This window comes from Dama dama, chromosome 19 (assembly GCF_033118175.1).
Source record: "Dama dama isolate Ldn47 chromosome 19, ASM3311817v1, whole genome shotgun sequence".
Classification (NCBI taxonomy): Eukaryota; Metazoa; Chordata; class Mammalia; order Artiodactyla; family Cervidae; genus Dama; species Dama dama.
In genome coordinates, this window is record NC_083699.1 from 76,085,860 (window position 1) to 76,110,526 (window position 24,667).

The following is a 24,667-nucleotide window of genomic DNA, read 5'->3' on the forward strand; positions in this document are numbered from 1 at the left end:
CCTGCTCAGGGAGCCATTCTCTCCTCTAGACCCAGAGAAAGAACCCCAGGGGCCCCAGGGGTTAATCGCCTCTGCAGCCGGCTGTTTCTGGTCCAACTGGAAAAACCAGGCAGGCTGGGCTCTGGGTGACTGGCCAGTGGAAGAGGGAAAGTGTTTCCTTGTGCAGCTAGTGAGAGAGGGGAGAAGCAGAGAAGGCGAACATTCAGCAAGCAGCGAGTCTGCTGGGGGAAGGACAGAGGCCCGTCCTGGGGGCAGGCAGGGCCCCCAACCCCAACTGTGGATACGGCCACACAGGCCCTGCCGAGGAAGGGTCAGGACTCACTTCAGTCTCTGGCTGAGTCTCCATTTCTACCAGTCCCAGCTCCCACCCTGTCTCCTAGCTGTCAGCCCCTCTTCTAAACAGGACAGGGGACCACACTTCTAACAACCTGGCCAGCACTTGCTCTGTGGCCTAGAAGTAAACTTGGAATGTAGAACCTGCCCATCCACCGTGCTGGGCCACCTGGGGGCGGGAGGATGGCTTGGTACAGTGCTGGCCTGGTACTCTTCTTGACCACAGCCCCCTGGGACATGAGTGTGTAACTGGGAAGGGTTAATTCATGCTGGATCTGCTTCTGAGACTTTTAACCCTCATCTTGCCACGTTTGTTATTATAAACATACAGAATGGGCTGCAAGGAGATCAAACCAGTTAATCCTGAAGGAAACCTGTCCTGAATATTCATTGGAAGGACTGATGCTGAAGCTGAATCTCCAGTACTTATGGCCACCTGATGCGAAGAACTGACTCACTGGAAAAGACCCTGATAGTAGCAAAGATTGAAGGCAGGAGGAGAAGGGGACGACAGAGGATGAGATGGTTGGATGGCATCACCAACTCAATGGATATGAGTTTGAGCAAGCTCTGGGAGTTGGTGATAGACAGGGAGCCTGGCATGCTGCAGTCCATGGAGTTGGAAAGAGTCAGACAGGACTGAGCAACTGAACTGAACTGAATGGCCGGCCTCAGGGAGACAGCCCGAGCCACCCACCTGTGGAGGACTGTAGGGAAGTGAAACGAACACATTCCCCTGCCTGAGGCTTGTTATTCTAGGGGACATTTACAAGGATCGAATAGCCTTTTTCATTTGTTTCCTTACCTCCCCCCATCTCTGATCCATAAAAGAACCTGGCATTCAGGTCCAGACTAGACGGATATTTTGCAGTGCTAGCCTGCTGTCTTCTTCATCAGCCATCTCCCGAATAAAGTCCCTTCCTGATCCCAACACTTCCTCTTGGATTCATGGACTTATCTTGCGGTGAGCAGAGAGGACTTGGGGTAACAATTTGAAGCACCAGTGCAGGAGCCTTGCTGTCCGTAGCTAGCCAGCCCTGGTCAAGGGGTATTGACACCAATATCAGGAGCTGCCAGGACCCTTTGTTTTGGGGATCTTTCCTTCAAGATTCCTTGAAAGCAGTGATGGCTACCCCCAGCATTTGGCCGTTGGGACCAGGAACTGACTTAATTTGTAGGGTGAATTGAAAGTGAAAGTGTTACTCTCTCAGTTGTATCCAACTCTTTGTGACCCCATGGACTGTAGTCTGCCAGGCTCCTCTGTCCATGGAATTCTTCTGGCAAGAATACTGGGGTGGGTAACCATTCCCTTAGTCTACATAATCCGATAACTGGTTTGTAGTTTGCATGTGCTCTCGTGTTACAAGTTGATGGGCTCAATTTCTGTGGGATAGATCACTCCGGTGTGCATCCTGAGAATATATTTCCTTTATAGAACAAACTAATTTGGTTGGGGTACCCTGTTGGAGGGGGAAGGTGTTTTTTGGACTATCCGAGTGGGAACTGGCTCGTTTGGGAACTAATTATTGTAGGGTAGGATGCCTAGTTGAAATTGGCTTTTCTGTTCTGTAGCATATTTGGAATGTGTTAGTTGCTTAGTTGTGTCCAACTCTTTGCAACCTCATGGACTGTAGTCTGCCATGCTCTTCTGTCCATGGAATTTCCCAGGCAAGAATGCTGGAGTGGATTGCCATTTCTTTCTCTGGGGGATATTCCTGACCCAGGAATCGAACCCGGGTCTCCTGCATTGTAGGTAAGATGCTTGACCATCTGAGCCACCAGCAAAAGCCCTCTGTTCTATAGGGTAAAGCCTATTTACCCGAGTGGGAATCAGAATCAGTTCATTTGGGGAGCTAATTCTTGTGGGGGTAAGCTATCTAGGCAAAATTGGTTCATTTGTTCTGTAGGGTGAAGCCTACTCACCTGATCTGAGCACTGGCTCATCTGTGCATTGATGTTGAAATTTGTGCCACTTTTGTTGAAATATGTGTAGGTCTTTTGTATTTTGATATTATGAGGCTTATAAAAGTGGAGAATACTCTGTCCATCCCAGAGGAAAGCATTCTCAGGCATGTATTAGATAAATGGGCAAAATAGACCCATGGCCTCTGTGGTCAGCTCCCCTCCTTCACACTTGAGAGCTTCCTGGCACCACAGTGGTCTGTTGGGTACACCCCACAGTGTCCGGGGCAGGGCTGGTCCCATGCACATGATGGGGAATCCATGATGGTGGGGCCAAGTCTGGCCCTCTTTTGATGCTCTACCTTCACCAGTGTCCCTGCGCCTGGCTGGCCCCCTCTGAGTCTCCCTCCCCACCAGGTATCCAGGTCTGCACCCACTCTGACCCCCTTGCTTCACTTTGTTGGGGCCAGTGGCTTGTGTGAGGCCTGAGTCACGTTCACGGTCATGCCCCAGGTTGGCATGGCCCAGCAGCAACCCATGGGGCACCAGGACTCCATCTACCGCTGCATAAGAGGGAAGAGGGAAAAACAATCTAAATAAACAACAGTGGGGATTCAGTAAAGCAAAACGGAGAGACCCTAGAGGGAAATGTACATTTCTGTGTATCTGTGAGATGCAGATGTCCTATCTGGTTTCCTCTCTGATGGTTTGGAATGTGATTTTAGAATAGGAAAAATAAAAATCTGCTGATAACCCAGTTTTAATCCAAGCTTTTTGCAAACTAATGGGTTTTATAGTACTGCATCTGACTCAGGATTGAAACCAAAATAAGAACTGAGGTCTCACTGTGTGTCTGTATATGTCTTTTTTTTTTATTACATTGCCACAGTTAATTTGAATTTCAGGTTCACGTGAACTGGGAAATATTTGATATTAAATTAGTACATGGTATAATGTTTAAGTTTGTTGACCTAATAATAATAATAATATAGACATGTCTTGAGTCATCAACACATTAAATTTAATATTAAGTGTAATACTTTCATTGTGCCTAAGTTTAGCATAAACGAGGCATTATATCTATTAAAAATTTGTGAGCCAAAATGTACCTCAATGTGGAAAAAACTTTAAGAAAACTAAGATATGTGCTTTAGTAGAAGGTGTGAGAAATAAAAAAATGCTGAAGAGTTATGTATGATCAGGACCTCCTAAGACTGAATTGAATTTGGTTGGGCAAATGAGTCTTTTTTGGGAGTAAGCTGGGAGTGGATTTGATTTTTCTTTCTGTTCAGAGGAAAGCTTTCCTGGAGTGTCATTTTGATGATGGATTATGTGAGATTTTTGCCTTTGTATGAGTTAGTTCCTCAGTCGTGTCCAGCTCTTTGTGACCCCACGGACTATAGCCCACCAGGCTCTTCTGTCCTATGGATTTCCCAGGCAAGAATACAGGAGTGGGTTGTCATTCTCTTCTCCAGAGGATCTTCCTGACCCAGGGATTGAACCTGGGTCTCCTGCATTGCAGGCAGATTCTTTACCATCTGAGCCACCGGGGAAGCCCAAGAAAATATGTTTCTGCCTGGTTAAGTGATATGTATTTGTTTTTGAGATCTCTGGTTACTTTGGTTAAGAATTAAGTTTTATTCAAATCCCTTTGTCAATTGATCAGATGTTTAACCGTGACTTTGATGTCTTTTGTCATTTATAGATACCTTTGTACTCTGATGCTCTATAGTAAGGGCTTCATTATCCAGGAGATTCACAAAGAGGTCATGGAAGCAGCTGCAGCCATTCCACATGAAAATGATGACTGTTGTGAGGATTCCAGCCCACATAGATGAAAACAAGTCTGTCCTGCCCCTGGGTCCCTAGACCAGGTATTCTGAGATTTTTGCTCCGTGACAGGCAGGGTCAAAGCTTCACTCTGCCTTAAAGCAATTACAGAAGGTAGACCTTCACCCTTTTACTTTTCTTAAGAATATGGGAATAAAATCTCTGAGCAGGGGGAATGAAACAGAAGGAAAGGGGGCAGGGCACAGTCTGAAAGAATGACATAACCCAAGGACATTACAGAGGCTGAATATAAGCAAATAGGTCCAGGATGGTGGACTAGTCAATTTCCACTGGACCTTGAACCTCAACCCACACTCTTTGTGCCACATAAGCAAGCTAAGTGATACACCTACAAGTGGGTGGAGGCCCAATTAAACATAAAGGAACTTTTAGAAATAAGGTTTTAGAACCTCTTTGGATATTCTACATCTTAAAAGTTAAAATTGTGCTAAAATAATGATATAATGGTCTTGCACATGATCAGTCAGGTTGACTAAGGTTTAGACAAGTTTTATTGAGTAAATGAAACTTTAAGCTAATGTGAAAAATAAATTTCACTTTTCTTTCTCTTAAAATGGACAAATTTTCTGAAGATGTTAAACTGCCTTTTGATAACAGAGTTTTAGTTACCTTTTAAATAATCTGTGTTTGCCTTTGAAATCTTCTATTATCGCTTTAGCTAAGTTTCGTGGTGACCCATGGTCTGGTCGTGTTTTAAAATGTTACTTGGTGCTCCTTTGACAAGGCTTCCCAAATCAAATTATAATAAAGTTCCTTTGACCTCCAGCTAACTCTGGGGTGCTTCAGAGGTCCTCTGAGGGACCCCAAAGGGAGATATTAAATAAGGTTCTTTTGGTATGTTAAACTACAAGGGAAGTGTTGTCAAATGAATAATAAACTTCAAGCTTTGTGGTAGATGGTACAGATATTCTAGAACCTAAGAATCTGATATGTCCTGGTAGAATGTTATCAGTCATATTTTTAGTTATCTGAAAGATTGCTGGGAGAAATATCAATAACCTCAGATATGCAGATGACACCACTCTTATGGCAGAAAGTGAAGAGGAACTAAAAATCCTCTTGATGAAAGTGAAAGAAGAGAGTGAAAAAGTTGGCTTAAAGCTCAATATTCACAAAACTAAGATCATGGCATCTGGTCCCATCACTTCATGGGAAGTAGATGGGGAAACAGTGGAAACAGTGTCAGACTTTATTTTTGGGGGCTCCAAAATCACTGCAGATGGTGATTGCAGCCATGAAATTAAAAGATGCTTGCTCCTTGGAAGGAAAGTTATGACCAACTTAGATAGCATATTAAAAAGCAGACACATTACTTTGCCAACAAAGGTCCATCTAGTCAAGGCTATGGTTCTTCCAGCGGTCATGTATGGATGTGAGAGTTGGACTGTGAAGAAAGCTGAGTGCCGAAAAATTGATGCTTTTGAACTATGGTGTTGAAGAAGACTCTTGAGAGTCCCTTGGACTGCAAGGAGATCCAACCAGTCCATCCTGAAGGAGATCACTCCTGGGTTTCATTGGAAGGACTGATGCTGAAGCTGAAACTCCAGTACTTTGGCCACCTCATGTGAAGAGTTGACTCATTGGAAAAGACCCTGATGCTGGGAGGGATTGGGGGCAGGAGGAGAAGGGGACGACAGAGGATGAGACGGCTGGATGGCATCATCGACTCGATGGACATGAGTTTGAGTAAACTCCCGGAATAGGTGATGGACAGGGAGGCCTGGAGTGCTGCGATTCATGGGGTCACAAAGAGTCAGACACAACTGAGTGACTGAACTGAACTGAAGATGTTATATATCATAACAGTAATCAGGTTGCTTTGCCAATTGCATTTTAATCAAATTTAAACTTCTTTAATTTTTTGTTAATATAAACAGTTATGGTTTCACTCTGAGGCCTTTGTAAAAATGCCTCCTCTTTAAGATTTAAGGAAAGGACTTTCAGATAAAAACAAGTTTCTAACTTTCAGACCATTATACTTAACTGAATTTAAAAAAAAATTGAATTCTAATGAGAAACTTGATGACTTCATAAAGCAAAACAAAAAGGATTGGTTACAGAGAACTAAATAAACTGGTAAATATGGTTGCAATTTTTATGGTTTCTATCTCAAAGGATCACCAGTTTAAATCTGTGTTTTTCAGATGTAAGAAAAAAACTTCTTCAACTAATTATGACTTGCAACAGTTTGGCAGATTATGCCGTTTGGAACATTTTCCCTTTTCTCTCTACCTGGTTGATCCTGCCAGTAATATATGCTTGTCTCAAAGATTAAGCCATGCATAAGTGTGCATGGCCAGTACAATGAAACTGCAGATAGCTCATTAAATCAGTCATGGTTCCTTTTGTCCCTTGATTATTGTAACTGGATTACAACTAGTTATAATAATCATTAAAAATTTGTTTTCAGAACATGCTTGGTGTCTCTGTGCTACACTATGTCACAGTCTACATTACTTATATCCTGTTCAATTTGTAAGACTGTTGTCTCTTGCAGTAAACAATGTGTAAATCAGGCCTCCATCATAACTTTGATGACTAAACGTTTTTGAGGAAACAATTGTAGCACTGTGATTCTAGGTATGGGGAGAAACAACAAGGGGTAGTGCTTCCTGGGTAATATTAACACTTAGAATCCAGAGAATTTTAATTATTGGTGGGGCTTGGTCCAAAACTTAACCCCTAGAGTGGCATATCAAGAATTTTGCCTGAACTGGGATGAGCCTCCCAGTGCCTTGGGACAAAAGTTGATCATAAAATGTCTCCCAAGAGGGGAAGACCTGAGAAATGGGATCAGCAACTGCAGCCCTGGCAATGTGAGCTAGCAAGCCCCGAGGAAGGGGAATCCCTGCCACCTGGCAGTCAGCAGACTGCAGCCACTCCCTATGGTGAGTCCTGAGAAGAACTGAGAATGCAGGAGGATTACAGGCCCCAGGTAGCTAAGATATATAAAATATGACTTAATGAGCCCTGGATCTTGTATCTTCCCATACATTGTCATTGTTGTTCAGTGGCTCAGTCATGTCTGACTCTTTGTGACTCCATGGACTGCAACACACCAGGCTTCCCTGTCCTTCACCATCTCCCAGAGCTTGCTCAAACTCATGTCTGTTGAGTTTGTGATGCCATCCAACCATCTCATTCTCTGTCGTCCCCTTCTCCTCCAGCCTTCAGTCTTTCCCAGCATCAGGATCTTTTCCAGGATCTTTTCTTCCCAGGCATAGAAAATGGGTAGATTTCTTAACTTGAGATGCTGCTTCTTAAGTTTGAAGTTCATTATTTCTAAGTCTACAGGTGTACAGTAGGCATTTTTCCAAGAGGAACAAAAGAAGACAAGCCTCAACATTTAAAACTCCAGCACCAATGGCAGGCACTCCCAGGAAGATCCATCTGACAAGCAAAATGGTCCACCCCTTCTCCCACAAGATTTTGGATGTGCATTGAGAGGGGGGAATTTTAACTGGGAAGGGTTAATTTTGAATTTACACTGGAGCTGCTGTGATTTTAATCCACATCTTGCCACTTTTGTAAGCATACATAATGGCCTGCCTGAGGGAGATAAGGAGGTGAAACTAGTATATCCCCCTGCCTGAGGCTTGCCATTCTAGGGGACTTTTGCAAGGATTGAACAGTCTTTTACTTTGTTTCCTCACCTCCTCCCCCATCTCTGATCCATAAAAGAACCTGGGAACCAGGCCCCGACAAGATGGTTATTTTGAGGAGCTAGCCTGCCATCTTCTCCATCAGCCGGTTCCTGAACAAAGTCCCTTCCTGATCCCAACACCTGGTCTCAGATTCCTTGACTTATGTGGTGAGCAGAGGGAGCTTGGACTTGGTAACAGGTGCCCAGCCTGACAACACAACTACACTGAAGGATTCGCAGTGGGCATGGACTCCAGCCCCTCCCTGCCACAGCCTGGACCACCTTGGTACTCTGAACAAGATGCTCCAACTCTGGGCCTCATCAGTTAAGCAGGCTAGTGACACCTAACTTCTTCACATTCAGGAGGCACCACAGACATACAGAGCACATGGTGGATCCTTCAAACTTAAGAAAATTAAGCCTATTGTCTTAGTCCGTTTAGGCTGCTATAACATAAATACCGTAGACTGGGTGGCTCACGCGGCAAGCAACTCTCACAGTTCTGGCTGCTGGGGCAAGGGAAACCAAGATCAGCTTGCCAGCATGTTCAGTGTGGTCAGGAGGGCCTCCTTTGTCCGTGGATGCCTGACTTCTCACTGGGTCCTCAGCTCACCCAGATCTCTTCCATAAAGACACTGACTGTATTCATGAAGACTTCATCCTCGTGACCTAGTCACCCAGAGTCCCCACTCCTAATACCATCACACTGGGAGTCAGGATTTGTGTATGAAGAATGTAACCTACCAATTGTTGTTGTTCAGTTGCTAAGTTGTGTCCAACTCTTTGTGACCCCATGGACTGCAGCACACCAGGCTTCCCTGTCCTTCACCATCTCCCACAGTTTGCTCAAACTCATGTCCATTGATTCAATGACGGCTGGAACAGATGGTAAAGAATCTGCCTGCAGTTCAGGAGACCTGGGTTCAATCCCTGGGTTGGGAAAATCCTCTGGAGAAGGGAATGGCTACCCAGTCCAGTATTCTTGCCTGGAGAATTCCATGGACAGAGGAGCCTGGTGGGCTACAGCCCATGGGCTCGCAAAGAGTTGGATAGGACTGAGTGACTAACAATTTCAAACAAATCTATAGCACCTATGTGATTACAATTTCATTATACATAATGAAAAATTTTAATCTGAAATAGAAATTTGAATATTTATGTCATTACTTTGTACCATTGGTACAAAAGATTGTTGTTTCCAAAAATATTGACCATGGGGACTTCCCTAGTGGTCCAGCGGTTAAAAATTCACCTTGCAGGGAACGCTGGTTTGATCTCTGGTCAGGGGACTAAGATCACACATGAGGTAACTAGAGAGAACCCCACATACCACAATGAAGACCCAGGGCAGCCACAAGAATACATAAATAAATATTTTCTAAAATAAATTATTTTTCAATATTTTAAAACCCCTCCCTTTTATAATACTTTCCCCTTTGCTTTGGGTGGCCTTTGTTTGCTATCACCGAATAAGAACCAACACGGAAATTCACTTATTCTCCCAAAATCCAGCCTGATAAAATGATGCTTAGTTAATGCCTTCCTACAGGAAATTACATTAGTCCAGCTTTGCCAGAAACCATAACATGTGTGGTCCTTCTCTCACTTCTTTTGGTTAAATTTCAGTACGAAGGAAGATACTTTATACATGGAAGTCAAACTATCATTAGGTAGGAGCTCTGGTCTGTGTTCACATCACCAATGTTGTGGGTGAAACGATGAGTTTAACGCTGATGAACAACCAGACAAAAATACCCAGGCCTTGAGAACTGGACCACAGGCTTCTTTCCTGAGACCTGGCCTTTGGTGTTTCGATTTCTCAGGCTCGTACCCCACATGCTCCTATCCTTTCGTTCTGCATCAAACCATCATCACTGCTCTTTCCTCAAGGCAGTAAGACCCTTTTCTTGTGGCTCCATCCTCTTAGGTGACCTGAGAATGGGGTGAAAGAATTGTCAGATGCTGTCCACGTCCAGGAATAACAGGCTGCTTGTGCAAAACCCAGCAAGCACAGTGCCACGGCTGCTAAAGCTTGTGTCTTTCAGACTTTCCCACAACCCCATGGTGGCAGATGCTGCTTATCCCATATCATGGGTGAGATAACTGAGGCTTAGAGGTTTCAGCAGCTTTTCCAGATTACATATGTTGAGATATTAACTCATATTTTCTTACACCTCCCCTTTCCCACCTCATCCCGGCTAGAGCTGGCTGTGGACTTTTATTTCCTGGACAAGGAGGTGGCAGAAGAAGAGAAGTGACCAGAAGTGGTTCTTTCGGGTTTCTTTAGTCCCAAAATCTAAACCCCTAAGAGAACTACTTACTGAGCATTCTTTTAAAAGGCTGTAAACTGAAAGGAGGAGAGAATTTGATGAGAAGGAGAAGAGAGGACTGGGGTGCAGTGCTTCGTGTCTATACTCTGCCCTTTTCTAAGTAGAAAGGAGGGTTTCAGCTTCCTCTTTATAGACCTCTGGTCACCTTCTCCACGGGGATCTGGGTTCCTGTTTGAAACGGTTACACAGTCGGGCATCCTGAGTAGTAAGGGCTGTGGTTCTGCTGGTTTTGCCTTTTCCCCAGATGGGGTGTCTCCCGGTACCATGGGGCCCATAGAGGCATCTACCAGCAGTGATTCCTTATCTCCAACTGCTCTTTACCTTTGTACCTTTCTTTCTATGGGGTTGCACGGTATCTATTTTTATTTATTTAAAAAATATTATTATCATTTTGAGTCTTTATTGAATTCATTACAATATTGCTTCTGTTTTACAGGTTGTTTCATTTTTGGCCACAAGGAATGTGGGATCTTAGCTGCCCAACCAGGGATCGAACCTGCACCCCCTGCACCACCTGCGTAGGAAGACAAAGTCTTAACCAATGGACCCCCAGGGAAGAGGATGCTACTGAGAGCTGGGGTCTAGACAGGCCCCTAGGAAGAGAATGGCCATCATGGATGGTGCAGGTGTGTTGGGGGGAACCCGGGGGGCAGCATAAGACGGCAGAGCCTGTGATTGGGGGCAGGAGGGACCTGGAATCTATTTTTAAAGTTTTATATTGAAATAAGTAGATTCATTTGGTTTGAAAATTTGAGAATTTAATGTAGTCATCTTGATAATGAAACATATCCTGAAAAGAAGACCCAGGATTCAGAGTCCCTCTAAGGGGACCTGGGTGGACTGGACAGGTGTTCCATTTCCTGGGATCAGTTTATATGCCACCTATCGCCAAAGTCTGATGCAAGGTTGCTAAAGAGAATAAAAAGACCTGAGCAATAAGGAAGTTAAACAAGCAAACTAGAAGGATGAAGAGGAAGCAGAGCACGCCGACTGTAGAGGTTAACACAGCAAGTTTGTTTCTGAGCTTCCTGGAAACCAAGGGTGATGGGGGCAGCCCAGCAGTTCTTGGGAGCTGACGGTCCTTCCCAGAAGAACCAGATTAGATACATCCTTCCACCAGACACAGACAGGACTGTGTGTGATGAGGGGTCCATGCCCACAGGGAGAGCCCACAGCAATGCCCATTCCTAGGCTGGGTTTTCCTTCTGTAAATAAGATAGAAGAAAACCCTCCAATAGTGAATGGGCCTTAAGATTGTGCCTCTAAAGGACTTGAGGTGTCACTGAAATCACCCTCACTGTGGTCCCTGGATCAAGCTGGGGTCCAGTCTGGTCCGCCTCACATCACAGGCCAGCTGCTCCTTCTGCCTGGAACCCCTTCTTTGTTCTGCCTCCCGGGACCTCTCTCTGCTTGGTCCCTCCTGCCCCCATCTCAGGCTCTGCCCTCTTATCCTCCTTCCCCTGAGGATCCCCTGCCCCACACCAGCTCCATTCATGGGGGTCACGCCTTGCCCGGGGGTCCATCGAGACCTGGGGTCTCAGTAGCATCATCCTCTGCTGGTGACTGCAGCCTTGAGTGTCCTTTCCCTCAGCTCTGACAGAGTGACCGTCTCCACTTAGAGGCTCAGTTGGCAGCCGTGTCAATTTCCTGGGACCCGTCACGAAATACCATGTGCTGTGAGGAGTTGAACAACACAGCTCCTTACAGCCTGGAGGCCAGAAACCTGAGTTCAAGGTGTCGGCAGGTCTGGTTTCTCTTGGAGCTCTCTCCTTGGCTTGTGGGTGGCTGTTTTCTATCTGCGTCCTCAGCGGTCTTCTCTCTATCCCATCCCTGTTCTCTGTATGCAGATTCTCCTTCTTGTGAGGATGCCAATCAGATGGGATTAGAGTCATCTTCACTGAATCAGCTCTTTAAAGGCCCAACCTCCAAATGCAGGACATGCAAAGTCCTGGGGGTTAGGGCTTCACCATGTGAATTGAGAATGGACACAATTCAACCCATAAAAGCATCTAAAACTCAATCTTCCCAAGACCACATTCTTAACCATCCCCAAATCTGCTTCTTTGTCTCAGTAAATGGCCCCTCCCTTCCAGGGGTTGTTTTCAGGGTCCTCTCTGACTCCCCACTTGCCTCTCGCCCACATCCACTCACTAAGGCTGATCCCATCGCTCTGTCACTGTCCCATCCTCCAGGATTTTTGGCCCCACCAAACGCGGAGTCTCTGTGCACCTCCCTCATCCACGTGGCTCACCAGCAATTTATTCTGAACATAGCAGAGAGCAGAGTGCGCCTTCCAAGTGTAAACCAAGCCCTGTGATGTCTCAGCTCCCATCCAACTCAGAATGTAACCTGCATTCTTCCCGAGGCCCCAAGAGCTCCCACCACCTGCCTCAATCTCCCATCTCTTATCTCATCTTTCATGGTTCCTATTTTTTCTCCCATGCAGCCCCTAGGGCTGCTCTCTGAGCCTCTACCTGGAAAGCTATTACCCTACAGAGGGGCACCCGTTCCTCTCCAGCCTCTCGTCAGGGCCTCCCTGACTCCCTTGTGAGAAGGAGCCTCTCTCTGCCTCCTTGCCCTGGTTTAATTTTTCTTTTTTGCTCTTAGCTCCACTCCACACTATGTGTTTATTGTTTGCAAATTTCGACCTTTTCTGGTGGAACAACAGTTGCACACAGACAAGCCCACCCTTAGCCTCCAGCACAGGCCTGGCCCGCAGCAGATGATCAGTAATTGTGGGGGTGTCCGAGAGCAGAAGCAGGCATGGGGGGGGGGACCCTCCTCTGTTCTCCTCGTCCCACTAAGTAAGGACATGAGGAGCAGGGAGGCCGCACAGAAGAAGATGGGAGTGTTGGCAGCAGCTTCTGGTCTCAGGCTGCAGGGAGATGGGTATCCGAAGCTCAGCGCTGTATGTTCAGCACTGCCCGGACCCCGGAGCTTCTGGAACAGGTGGTCCAGTGGTCCCAAGGGTCCTCCGTGCCAGGAGCAGCCACACAGATGCCCACATGCACAGAGGAGAGCGAAGACTGCTCAGCACTCAGTTCTACAAGGGAGGAGCTGCAACAACGGCAGGGTCCGCCGACTGGGCGCTGAGAGGAAGGAAGGTACCCGTGGGAGGAGGTGCCCTGTGCTGTGGACGAGCCGCCCCTAGACAGCTCCACGCGTGTCTCAGGGAGAACGCCAGTGACCCCAGGTTCCCGCATCTTCCCGTATATAGCAAAGTACTAACATCACTTACTCTAAATATCTCTTCTTTGTGACCAGCAGTGGATAACCTTTTACCGAGATGTATGATTGACTGCAGGTATTTTCCAGCCAAAAAATAATGTATAAACCAGCTTCTCCCCAACCTCTTGGGGGCAGTTCCCTCAGAGCTGCTATAGGCTGGCTCCTGGACTCAGGAAGTCCCTGGATAAACTCAGCTCTGCTCTGTTGCATTTTTTTTCTTTCTTTTTAAAAAGAGATTTATTTGTTCATTTTTGGCTGTGCCGGGTCTTTGTTGCTGCACACTGGCTTTTCTCTTTTTTCAGCCCATGGGGGCTGCTCTTGTTTTCTCTTGTTTTGGGGTGCGGGTGAACCGGCTTCTCACTGCAGTGGCTTCTCTTGTCGAGGAACACAGCCTCTAGGCATGCGGGCTTCAGTATTTGCAGCTCCCGGGTTCTAAAGCACAAGCTCAGTAGTTGTAGCACTCGGGCTTTCTTGCTCTGTGGCATGTGGGATCTTCCTGGAGCAGAAGTCAAACCTGTGTCCCCTGCATTGGCAGGCAGATTTTTAACCACTAGACCACATGGGGAGCCCTGCATTTTTTTTCTTTAAGTTGACAGGTTCAGGGTAGCTGGGGCCACCCCTGCTCCATCTAAAAGGTATGGAGCCTGAGCAGCCAGATCTCTCAAGAAAAGATAGAGAACTGGATTTCTGTGAAGTCTCCTTATTTTAAAATGTTGTTTCAAAATGGTTTTAGAATTCTGTGTTTCTGGAAGGATGGACTCATACCTGGATTGACCACTACACTTAGGAGCTTGGTTCTAGATCAGTCTAAAGTGACTTGATATAGTTTTAAAGTGATTGATGGTTTTCCTTCTGGCCCCTAGCCTTATAGTTAAGTCATAGAACAGTTAAGACACTAAAACAGTGATTTAACTTTGCAAACCTTGTAGAGGAGAATACTGCCATTGGGTTCGTTCCTCCCATCTTACAAGATGCTGCTGGACAGGCAACCTCAACCCAAGCTTGCTCAGCACTTTCACATGAATTAGAGTAAATCATCCTTTCCGGCATTTGCTGGATGCTGTCATGTTAAAGGTATGCATCTCGCATGACTACAGATGTGAAACACACCCCTGTAGTTGTGCAGTCCACAACCTGAACAACCATACATGACACCCTAGGTATGGATGCCTCTGTCCAGCCCATCCCAGGAGTACACCAGTTTGGAAAAGATGAACCCTTGGATTTGCCTAGCTCTTCCTAGTTTGCAAAGTCTCTCCTCATTCACTGGTTAATCTAATGTTCCATGATGGAGAAATATGCTATTATGTCAATTTTGTGAATAAAGGAACTAGGTAAGCAATTTGCCTATGAGATTACAGAAGGAGTAAGAAGCAGAGGGAGTGCAGACCTCAGTGCTCTGACCACAGGGATCCCTGGAGGCCTGGGAGGGGCCACTCTGGTGTCTCTGGGCCTCCTCTTCCATCTCTTGGGCAGTTGGTTCTCTCAGTCCCGTTCTGACACCCAGAATGCACTGGGGGCCATCTCCAGTCCCTCCCAGGGCACTGCCTGGGGGTGACTAGCGGAACTGGGAGCCGTTCCTTCTAGAAGGCCATAGTTGGTAAAGGAGAAAAGAGATTGCTGTCTTCTTCCATCTTAAAAAAATATATAGGCAGAACTGGGAGGAGGCTGTGGAGGCCGGAGGGAGCCCGCGCGCGGGGCGGTGGCTGAAGGCAGCACAAAGTATTTAAAAAAAAAAAATATATATATATATATATATATTTATATTTATTGATGTGGCTGCCCTAGGTCTTTGTTTCAGCACGTGGGATCTAGCTTCCTGACCAGGGATCAAACCCAGGCCGCCTGCATTGGGAGCGTGGAGTCTTGGCTGCTGGACCACTAGGGAGGTCCCCTCTTTCATCTTCAATGTGCAGGAACTTACTGTTTCACAGCAGACGATTTGTACCCAAACTGAAAGATCTTTACAACCAGGAACATGACTGCTGTTTAATTTTCCTTATTAACTCTATTGAATAATTTATCTCTGTCCAACTACGGAAAACTGGTCCATTAATGTCAGGTTCAGGCTCCTCAACACCACTCACTCACCAAAACAGAGCCCAGCTCGCTCGCTAGTCCTGGCAGTAAGGCAGAGCTCACCTCTGTGGCAGAGGGAGGCAGGTGAGATTTGCCCTGGAATGGAAATTGGGGGCTCTTAGGAGGTGGGGGGCTGGGGGGCACAGGTATGATTAGGGTTAGGTGTAGATCATGCTGCCAGAGCCACACTGGTGGGAAGAGCCAGGCAGGGAGTTTAAGGCAGGGGTTCATAGAACTTCAGGGCACGAACTGTGTGTTGACACTTCCCACTGAAAGTGGACCTTTTGGGAGGTTTCTGGAATGAATGACCAAGTCGTTTGCCTGAGCCTCCTGGAATAGCAGCCACGCTAACAAAGGTGTTGGGTAAAATCTTATTAATGTAGACAGGCAGGGGCATGGGGCATGGGGGGTTTCAGTTTTCATATTTTAAAGGAGTCACTGAAGCAGCTACAGTTTCTAAAAATCAGTGAGAAAAAAGGCATATCTTTGTATTTTCGTCTTTAAATATATCTACACACATTGCCTATATATACTATATAGATGTGTATGTTTGCACTTGTATGGGTTTATATACACATACATACGTATACACATGACAAGGCTATGTGTGTACACAATGACAGGGCTTCGTGTGTGCTCAATCATGTTCAACTCATTGTGACCCCATGAACTGTGGCCTGCCAGGCTTCTCTGTCCATAGGATTCTCCAGGCAAGAATACTGCAGTGGGTTGCCATTTCCTCCAGGGGATCTTCCCCATCCAGGGATCGAACCCACGTCTCTTACATCTCCTGCATTGACAGTCGGGTTCTTTACCACTGAGCCACCTAGCGCAGCCCCGTGAGTACACATACGTGCATAGATATTGAACTTGTGTTCAGCGAGGTCACACAGCTCAACTGAACTGAACTAGAGGCATTTGAGTCCAGATGAACCATGCGGCATATTGATCGGTTACAGCTCACTTCTTGAGCAGAGGTAGCCACACTTGGAGCATCCCTGAGCCTGAAGAAGTGGGAGAAGGACTAGGCAGTCCTGAAGCTGCTGGCCTCCCCAGGTTGCACCCCAGGTGCACCTCTTGTTCTGCTTTGTAGCCTGTGGCCCCCAACCCAACAGAGCAGCTGTCTCTCTCACATTCTGCATAGACTCACGACTAGACATTGTGTTCCCCTGGGGAGAAAGAGGTTGAAGAGTTTTATGAACCTTTGAACCAGCCATTACCAGGAAAAAAAAATTAGATGCAGGTTGCTAAGCTGCCTTCCTGACTCAGGGCATCAGGGATCAGGTAGAGGGAGGGAACTGGGAGACGTAAATTCAGCCAGTGCCAAGGTCTGACCATGGAAGCTTGGGGAACCCCTATGTCTCCTCAAAGTCTGAAAGGGCATTTAAACGTGAGTACCAAAAAGAGTACGTGTAGCATCACTGGCCAGGCTTAATCTTTTGCCAAAGTTACTTGCCTGGATTTGAGCTAGAAGAGAGAAATCAGGTGTAACATGAAAAAATCAAGCTTTTTTTTTAATCCCCATGTTTTTGTTTTTCTGATGTGGATCATTTTTAAAGTCTTAATTAGATTTGTTACAACATTGCTTCTGTTTTGTGTTTTGGCTTTTGGCCTTGAGGTATGTAGGATCTCAGCTCCCCAGTAAGGGATCAAACCTGGACCCCCTGCATTGGAAAGCAAAGTCCTAACCACTGGACTGCCAGGGAAGTCACATCCAGCATGTTTTAGAATGAGGAATACTTGTGAAAAACAAAACCTCTGATTTTTAGATCTTTAAGAACTTACTATGAATGGAATAACATTTCTAATTTTTCTCTTTTTCAGAGAAGAGAACTATCCAGATCAGTGATACCCCTCTTTGTAGTGTGGGGGTGTCAGCAGGGTGAAGACCCAGGGCTCACACAGAGGTTCAGTGGGGCTGGTTTCATCAGAGCAATCTTCCTGCAAATACGTCGCATTTGGTAATAAAAACATTTTGATTTCCCTTGACATTAAGCTGCTTCCTGCGAAGATAATAAAAACTGTATTGCTCATTTAGAAACAAATTTTAATAAAATGCTAAAAGTAAGAGGGGAGGAATAATATTTGCTAAGCAAATGAAACTTATCAGGAGTCTCCAGGGTATCTGATCTCACTGAGCACCCTGCCCCCACAAGCATCTTCCTCTTCCTGCCACATACCTGGTGGGGCAGGGGTGGTGGCAGAAACCAGGGGCACAAATCCGTCTCATCTCCCATCTTAAACTCTTCAAGGATGCCCCTGCACTGAGGTCCAACTAAGTTCTTTGAACAGGTCTGCGAGGTCTCTGAGGTCTGACCCAGCCCACTGTTTAAAAATTTCACATTTATTTGTTTTTGGCTGTGCTGGGTCTTTGTGACTGCACACGGTTTCTCTGGTTGCAATGTGCGGGCTTCTCGTTGCAGTGTCTTCTCTTGTTGCCAAGCACAGGTTCTAGGCTCGAGGGCTTCAGTAGTTGGCAGCACATGGGCTTTAGCTGTTCTGGGGCATGTGGGATCTTCCCGGACCAGGGATCGAACTCATGTCCCCTGCGTTGGCACAGGCAGATTCTTATCCACGGTACCACCAGGGAAGTCTGACCCAGCCCACCTTTAAAGGTTTCTCAAGCAGTAGCACATTTCCAGTGAAATCTTGCACATGCTGCAAGATGGACCCAGCAGACCTAGCGGATGAAAAGGAGAGTTCAGATCACCCCTCCTTGGCCCCCACGCCCCATGGGACCTGGTCCTCTCCTAGCATATGTGGTGGCCCCAGGCCTCCCTGCCAGGAGAAGGGGAGAAGCAGCTCCTGCGTGCAGTCTCTGTCCCCCACTGGAGCCACTCACTGGTCCCCACCTCCCCCACCTTGCCAAGGCTGTCAGCCTTAGTCCTGGTCCCCGTAGGGAACTCCCAGCCTCTGGACAGCCTCCAAGAGATGAGCTGGCCAGCAGGTGTGCTGGTCTCACTTTCCTGAAAGCATGCAGCTTGAAAGAAAAGGATCTGTGACCACGACCTCCCCGAAAACTGTCCCGCCCTTTAATGCCTCAGCACCTTGCCTTTTATTCAGCTCTGAGGTTTTCAGAAAGTCCAGGATGTGAGCTTGAAACCAACTCTGATGGCTGACCTTTAAGAAAGTTTGTTTAACAATAAATCGTTATTCTGAGAGCAGGGGGTCATCTACTAAAATGCTTTAACCTGTGCGCTGGCATTTGTATTTTAACCTGCACTTCTGCTCCGGTTTCTTGTCTGAAAGTGTTGGCATTCAACAATATGATGGAAATATTAGTTTTGACCTGATGAAAAAACTTCTAGTCCCTAAGGCAGAGTGAACACAGTTCATTGGGCTCCTGACAGAAGGTCCATATAGGGGGCTCTGATGATAACAGGATTTTTGGTGCTCCAAGTTGGAAATGTGGTTGGATGAGAGACAGAGCTTGAAACTTCCCAGACTGGGGTTGAAGGTTCCTCCATCAGGGGGTTAACTCCACAGTCGATTAATGGGAAATGGATGAGTTCACATATGTAAGCAGTGAACATCCTTAACTTATGGTTCTTAGCTGCATGGGTACACCTTGAGCATCTAGAACACGTCGCCATGAGGATGTGGGTTTGAGTCAGGCTGGGGGTTTTGCTAGAGCTTTAGGAGGCAGTGGTGTGTCCTGAGTATTATGAGCAGTACTACCAATAGTACACGCATGCTTAGTTGCTCAGTTGGGTCTGACTTTGTAGCTCGCCAGGATCCTCTGTCCATGAGATTCTCCAGGTAAGAATGCTGGAGTGGGTTGCCATTTCCTCCTCCTTGGGATCTTCCCGAACCAGAGATGGAACCTGCATCTCTTGTGTCTTTACCACAAGCACCACATGCAAAGCCAGTTAGCACCAGTGGTAATAACTGAGTAATAGTGATATTTTTTCTAAACCTTTTACGTGCCATTACTCATTTAAACCCAACTTTTCTCTCTATGGCTTTTCCACTGCAGCCCTAAGAGATTAGATGACTTCTGTCCTGTCAGCTTCCCTGGAGACAGGAAGTTTCTTAAGGAGTGTTAAACATTTTGAGGGTGAAAGAAGCAGCTTTGGATAGAGGGAAGGGCTGAGCTGTGGTGCCATCACCCCAGAGGCCTGGGCCACCCCCAGGGAGTCGGGGCTACTACCCACTGGTCACTGGTGCAGACGCTGTCCTGGGAGAGGGGGGTCCTGGGAGGGGATCTGGCGTCCCAGCCTGGAGATGGGCATTTGGTCAGGAGCCGCCTAGGACCCGGTGGAAGAACCAGTGTGTTCTGAGGCACTGCGGTTAGAGGGTTACAGGGCTGTCTCTTCATGGCTGTGAGAGGAGACAGTCAGTGGTGAATAAACCTCTCAGCGCAGGAGTTCATCTTCTCCAGAGGAAAAAGAACATTAAGCAAGAGAAAGTCACGGAATCATGGAAAGAGCCAGACTGTGGCTCAGGCACTGGGTCTGGCTGGCTCAGGGGAGGCCCCGGGAGGTGGTGGGACCCCTCCCCAGCACTCTTCCCTCTGTGCACCAGGATAGTGGCAGGTCAGAGCCAAGGACCAGGCCTGAATCTAGCCTGTCTGACCAGAACTGACTGATGGAAATTGAAGCCCGGCAAGCCAGCCATAGACCTGGAGTCTGCACCTCCAGTGATGTCCCATCCAGCATGGAAAAATCGTAAAACCTCCACCTGAACTGGCAAAAGGAAGTGGGTCCAGGGCAGAATTGGGACCACCAGCACCTCCAGGAGAGCAGGGCAGGGACAGCGGTAAGGGACAGCCAGGTGGCTGCCAAATAAAATGCTGCTTCTTCTCCTCCCCTTTCTAAGTGGCTTTTCTTTTCTTTTTTTTTTTTAAATTTCCACTGTCCGGTATTTGCTCCACTGTTATGAATCTGGTGCCTCTGGGGACAGAGTGGGAACTTAGCCCCCGGAGCCAAGGAAGCTTGCTCTCCTGAGTGAATGCACATCGTCCAGTGCTCCGGCCTAGGTCCCTGGATGCAGGGTGATTCCTCATGGAGGCGGGAGGACCAGGGCAGGAGGCGGAGGACCCAGGGCCCAGGAGGAGGCTGACGGAGGGCTGCTCCTCCTTCACTGCGGCTGCTGTGTGCGTTCCCCCCTCTCCCACCCCTCCCCCTGCCCGCCTGCCGGCCCACCCACCCGCCCCACACACCCTTGCCCCTGCAATTGCCTCCCTCTGGGTTCTGGGGCAAAGGGACCCCAGAGACCCGGAATAGACTGGGAACACAGGCCCCACCCACATCCAGGTACCAGGAGCTCTGGGCCCTTACCTGATGCTGCCTCCCAGGAGATGGCTGAGCCCAGAGACCCAGTTCTGGCCTTAGCCCCACCTATGTGCTGAAGCAGGGTCTGGTGCATCCCCTCTCCCAGAGCCTCAGGACCCTCAGTTGTAAAAATGGGGAAATCAATGCCCCTCTCTCAAAATGAGGTAGCGTAAACCCCAGCGTGATGACTGGCGCAGAAAATGTTGAATGAAAGGTAATTGTTTTTACGGGCCAGAGGCCCAGGACTTGCTGAGCCTTGGTGCAAAGCCTTACTACTGGCTTCAGTCACGAGAAACAACAACTACCGAAAACTTTTTCCTTGTGTGAACAAGTGGGACCTGGGCTCACCCAAAGAACTTGGTGAAAGCATGGAGACCATCCCAAGCAGCCGCTAGAGATGCTGTTTGCTCAGGAGTGGGGTTTGATGAGGGGCCTCATTAACTCTGGAAGGACCGGCCATAAGTCCTGAGCTCACCGGGCATGGCATCATATGGCTTCCGCACAGTCCTCCTCCTCATTTTGGTTCGGAATAAATCCTGTGTGTCCTGCATCCTTGTTTTTCAAGGGACTTGATTCCTTCTTACTCTTTCTGACTCTGGGCACCCATGGGACTCTGGTGAGCGTCAAAACCACAACACAGAATTATCCTCTCCATCTGAAGCACCATGGGGCCAAGATGGTCTTATTACTGCCAGACGGTGAGCAGTTCCATCCTTCTCATCAAGGCATTCATGTTCAGGGACATGGTACAGCAGTTAAACCTCTGCGCTCCCAATGCAGGGGGCTTGGGTTTGATCCCTGGTCAGGGGACTAGATCCCACATGCTGCAACTAAAGAACCAGCGTGTCACAACTAAGACCCAGCACAGCTTAATAAATAGAAATAAATATTTTAAAAAGGCATACATGTTCAGCTACACACATTATAAAAAAAAAAGTTTAATGACACGTGCATCATTTGTAAAATTATTAAATACTCCATATGTACAATAGCATATGTGTGCGTGCATGCTAAGTCACTTCAGTCGTATCCAATTCTTTGCTAGTCTATGGACTGTAGCCCACCAGGCTCCTCTGTCCATGGGGTTTTCCAGGCAAGAATACTGGAGTGGGGTGCCTTGCCCTCCTCCAGGAGATCTTCCCCACCCAGGGATTGAACCTGCATCTCTTGTGTCTCCTGCATTGGCGTCAGGTTCTTTACCACTGAGCCACCTGGGAAGCCCCAACAATAACATACTGCTGTTCAGTTGCTCAGTCGTGTCCAACTCTGAGACCCCTAGACTGCAGCATGCCAGGCTTCCCTGTCCTTTGCTGTCTCCCAGAGTTTGCTCAAAATCATGTCCTTTGAGTCAGTGAGGCCATCCAACCATCTCAACGTCTGTTTCCCCTTCTCCTCCCGCCTTCAATCTTTCCCAGCATCAGGGTCTTTTCCAGTGAGTCAGCTCTTTGCATCAGGTGGCCAAAGTATTGGAGCTTCAACTTCAGCATCAGTCCTTCCAATAAATATTCAGTGTTGATTTCCTTTAGGATGGACTGGTTTGATCTCCTTGCTGTCCAAAAGACTCTCAAGAGTCTTCTCCAGCACCATAGACCAAAGGCATCAATTCTTTAGCACTTAGCCTTTTTAAAAAATATGTATATATAAATAATACAAAATGCTATAAAGAACATATAAAGGGAACACCTATGTCTTCATCAACCAGGCTTAGAGACATATTATCATCAATACATTATGCGTGATGTCCAGTCTCCCCAGCTTACATCTCTCCTCATTGAATCTCATCCATTCCCACTGGGGAAAAACTGCAGTACGGAGTTGGTGTTAATCCACTTCTTTCTCTTTTACACAGTTCACCATATATGTAAATACCTCTAAAAACATTGTTTAACACTGAATGTTCAGAACTTTACATGAAGGGAATCCTCTGTATTTTGTTCTCCTGAAGCTCACCTTTTGGCTCCACGTTTTGTGAGATTCATTTGTGGTAAAGCACACCCCTATCATTTGCCCAGTTTCACTGCATCATGTGAATTAGACCAACACATACTTATTTCTTTACCCACGAGAAGAACTGACAGGACTTTCCTGTCAATATTTAGGTTGTTTCCAGGCTTTTGCAATAGCAATTGTGCCTCTGTAAACATTTCTATAGAAACTTCACAGGAATATTTCAGGCCACATACTTGGGAGTGAGATTGCTGGGTGAAGAGCTTTCAACAACTTCAGTGTTACTGCAGAATTCTGAAAAGGCTTCCAGTTACACACTCCCCCTTTACCCTCCCCTCCCCTCCAGCTGACTCAGTTTGGGCCACACATGGTACTGAGTAACTTTAATTTTTGCTGATCTGGCATCTTTGTTTTTGTGGTGAAATATACTACACTCTTGATGAAAGTGAAAGAGGAAAGTGAAAAAGTTGGCTTAAAGCTCAACATTCACAAAACTAAGATCATGGCATCCAGTCCCATCACTTCATGGCAAATAGATTGGGAAACAGTGGCTGACTTTATTTTTGGGGGCTCCAAAATCACTGCAGATGGTGATTGCAGCCATGAAATTAAAAGATGCTTACTCCTTGGAAGGAAAGTTATGACCAACCTAGATAGTATATTAAAAAGCAGAGACATTACTTTGCCAACAAAGGTCCATCTAGTCAAGGCTATGGTTTTTCCAGTGGTCATGTATGGATGTGCGAGTTGGACTGTGAAGAAATTGAGTGCCGATAAATTGATGGTTTTGAACTGTGGTGTTGGAGAAGACTCTTGAGATTCCCTTGAACCGCAAGGAGATCCAACCAGTCCATCCTGAAGGAGATCACTCCTGGGTGTTCATTGGAAGGACTGATGCTGAAGCTGAAACACCAATACTTTGCCTACCTCATGTGAAGAGTTGACTCATTGGAAAAGACCCTGATGCTGGGAGGGATTGGGGGCAGGAGGAAAAGGGGATGACAGAGGATGAGATGGTTGGATGGCATCACCCACTCGATGGACATGAGTTTGAGTAAACTCCAGGAGTTCGTGATGGACAGGGAGGCGTGGTGTGCTGTGATTCATGGGGTTGCAAAGAGTTGGACACGGCTGAGTGACTGAACTGAACTGAACTGATCTGGTATCTTTGTTTTTGTGGTGAAATAGACATTACATAAAAATTCACATGTTAACCATTTTTAAGTGTGCAGTTCAACAGCATTAAGGACATTCACAGTGTGGTGCAACCATCATCTTTTCCAGAATGTTCCATCTCCCCAACTGAAACTCAGTCCCCCTGAACACTCACCCTGTTCCCCACCCCCAGCCCCTGTGAGCTGCCATCTACTCTCTGTCTAGGAATTTGACTCCTCTGGGGACCTCATAGGAGCAGAATCCCATAGCGTTTGTGTTTTTGTCTGGCTTATTTCATTCCGCAATAATGTCCTCAAGCTTCCTCCACATTGGAGCCCTCACTCAGTTTTAATTTGTGTTCCGTGTTCTACAATGATATGTCTCTGTGTTTTCAAAAGGGGTTGGTTAGAGGACTTGACCTTGCACTTGAGGAAGCTGTCTAAGCAGTCTCTGTGTGGCCCTCGTGTTCTCCTTTAGTGCCAGAGCTTGCATTCCACGGGGCAATGAGTGACGGCATATCAGTCTGCTCAGGTTGCCATAACAAAACATCACAGACATTTACTCCTTTCAGTTCTAGAGGCTGAAAGTCCAAATCAGGGTGCTAGCCTGTTTGGTTCCTGGTGAGGACCCTCCTCCTGGCTCATAGACGGCTACCTTCTTGCTGTGTCTTCACATGGCCTTTCCTCAACGTGTGTACAAAGTGAGAGAGATCTTTCCACAAGGAGCATCAATCTTACCAATCACCAGTCTACCCATGACCTCACTAAACCTTCATTACCTGAAAGCTTTATCTCCAAATCCGATCACATTGGGATGGGGCTTCAGCATCTGCATTTGAGGTTCATAATTCAGTCCACAACAGGTGTGAAATGGGGGACAAGCTGGAGCCCACGCAGTTGGATTGTTGCCCCTGACCTTGATGGGAG

General features: G+C 46.9%; 1 long non-coding RNA gene across 1 annotated transcript; it reads left to right on the top strand.

The window, feature by feature from the left end:
- The first annotated feature begins 188 nt into the window (after positions 1–188).
- Positions 189–16,629, top strand: LOC133073698 (uncharacterized). Its single transcript, XR_009697034.1, has 4 exons — positions 189–1,297; positions 3,941–4,109; positions 10,496–10,685; positions 16,051–16,629. It is a non-coding gene; the product is annotated as an uncharacterized LOC133073698 (long non-coding RNA).
- The last annotated feature ends 8,038 nt before the right edge of the window (positions 16,630–24,667 follow it).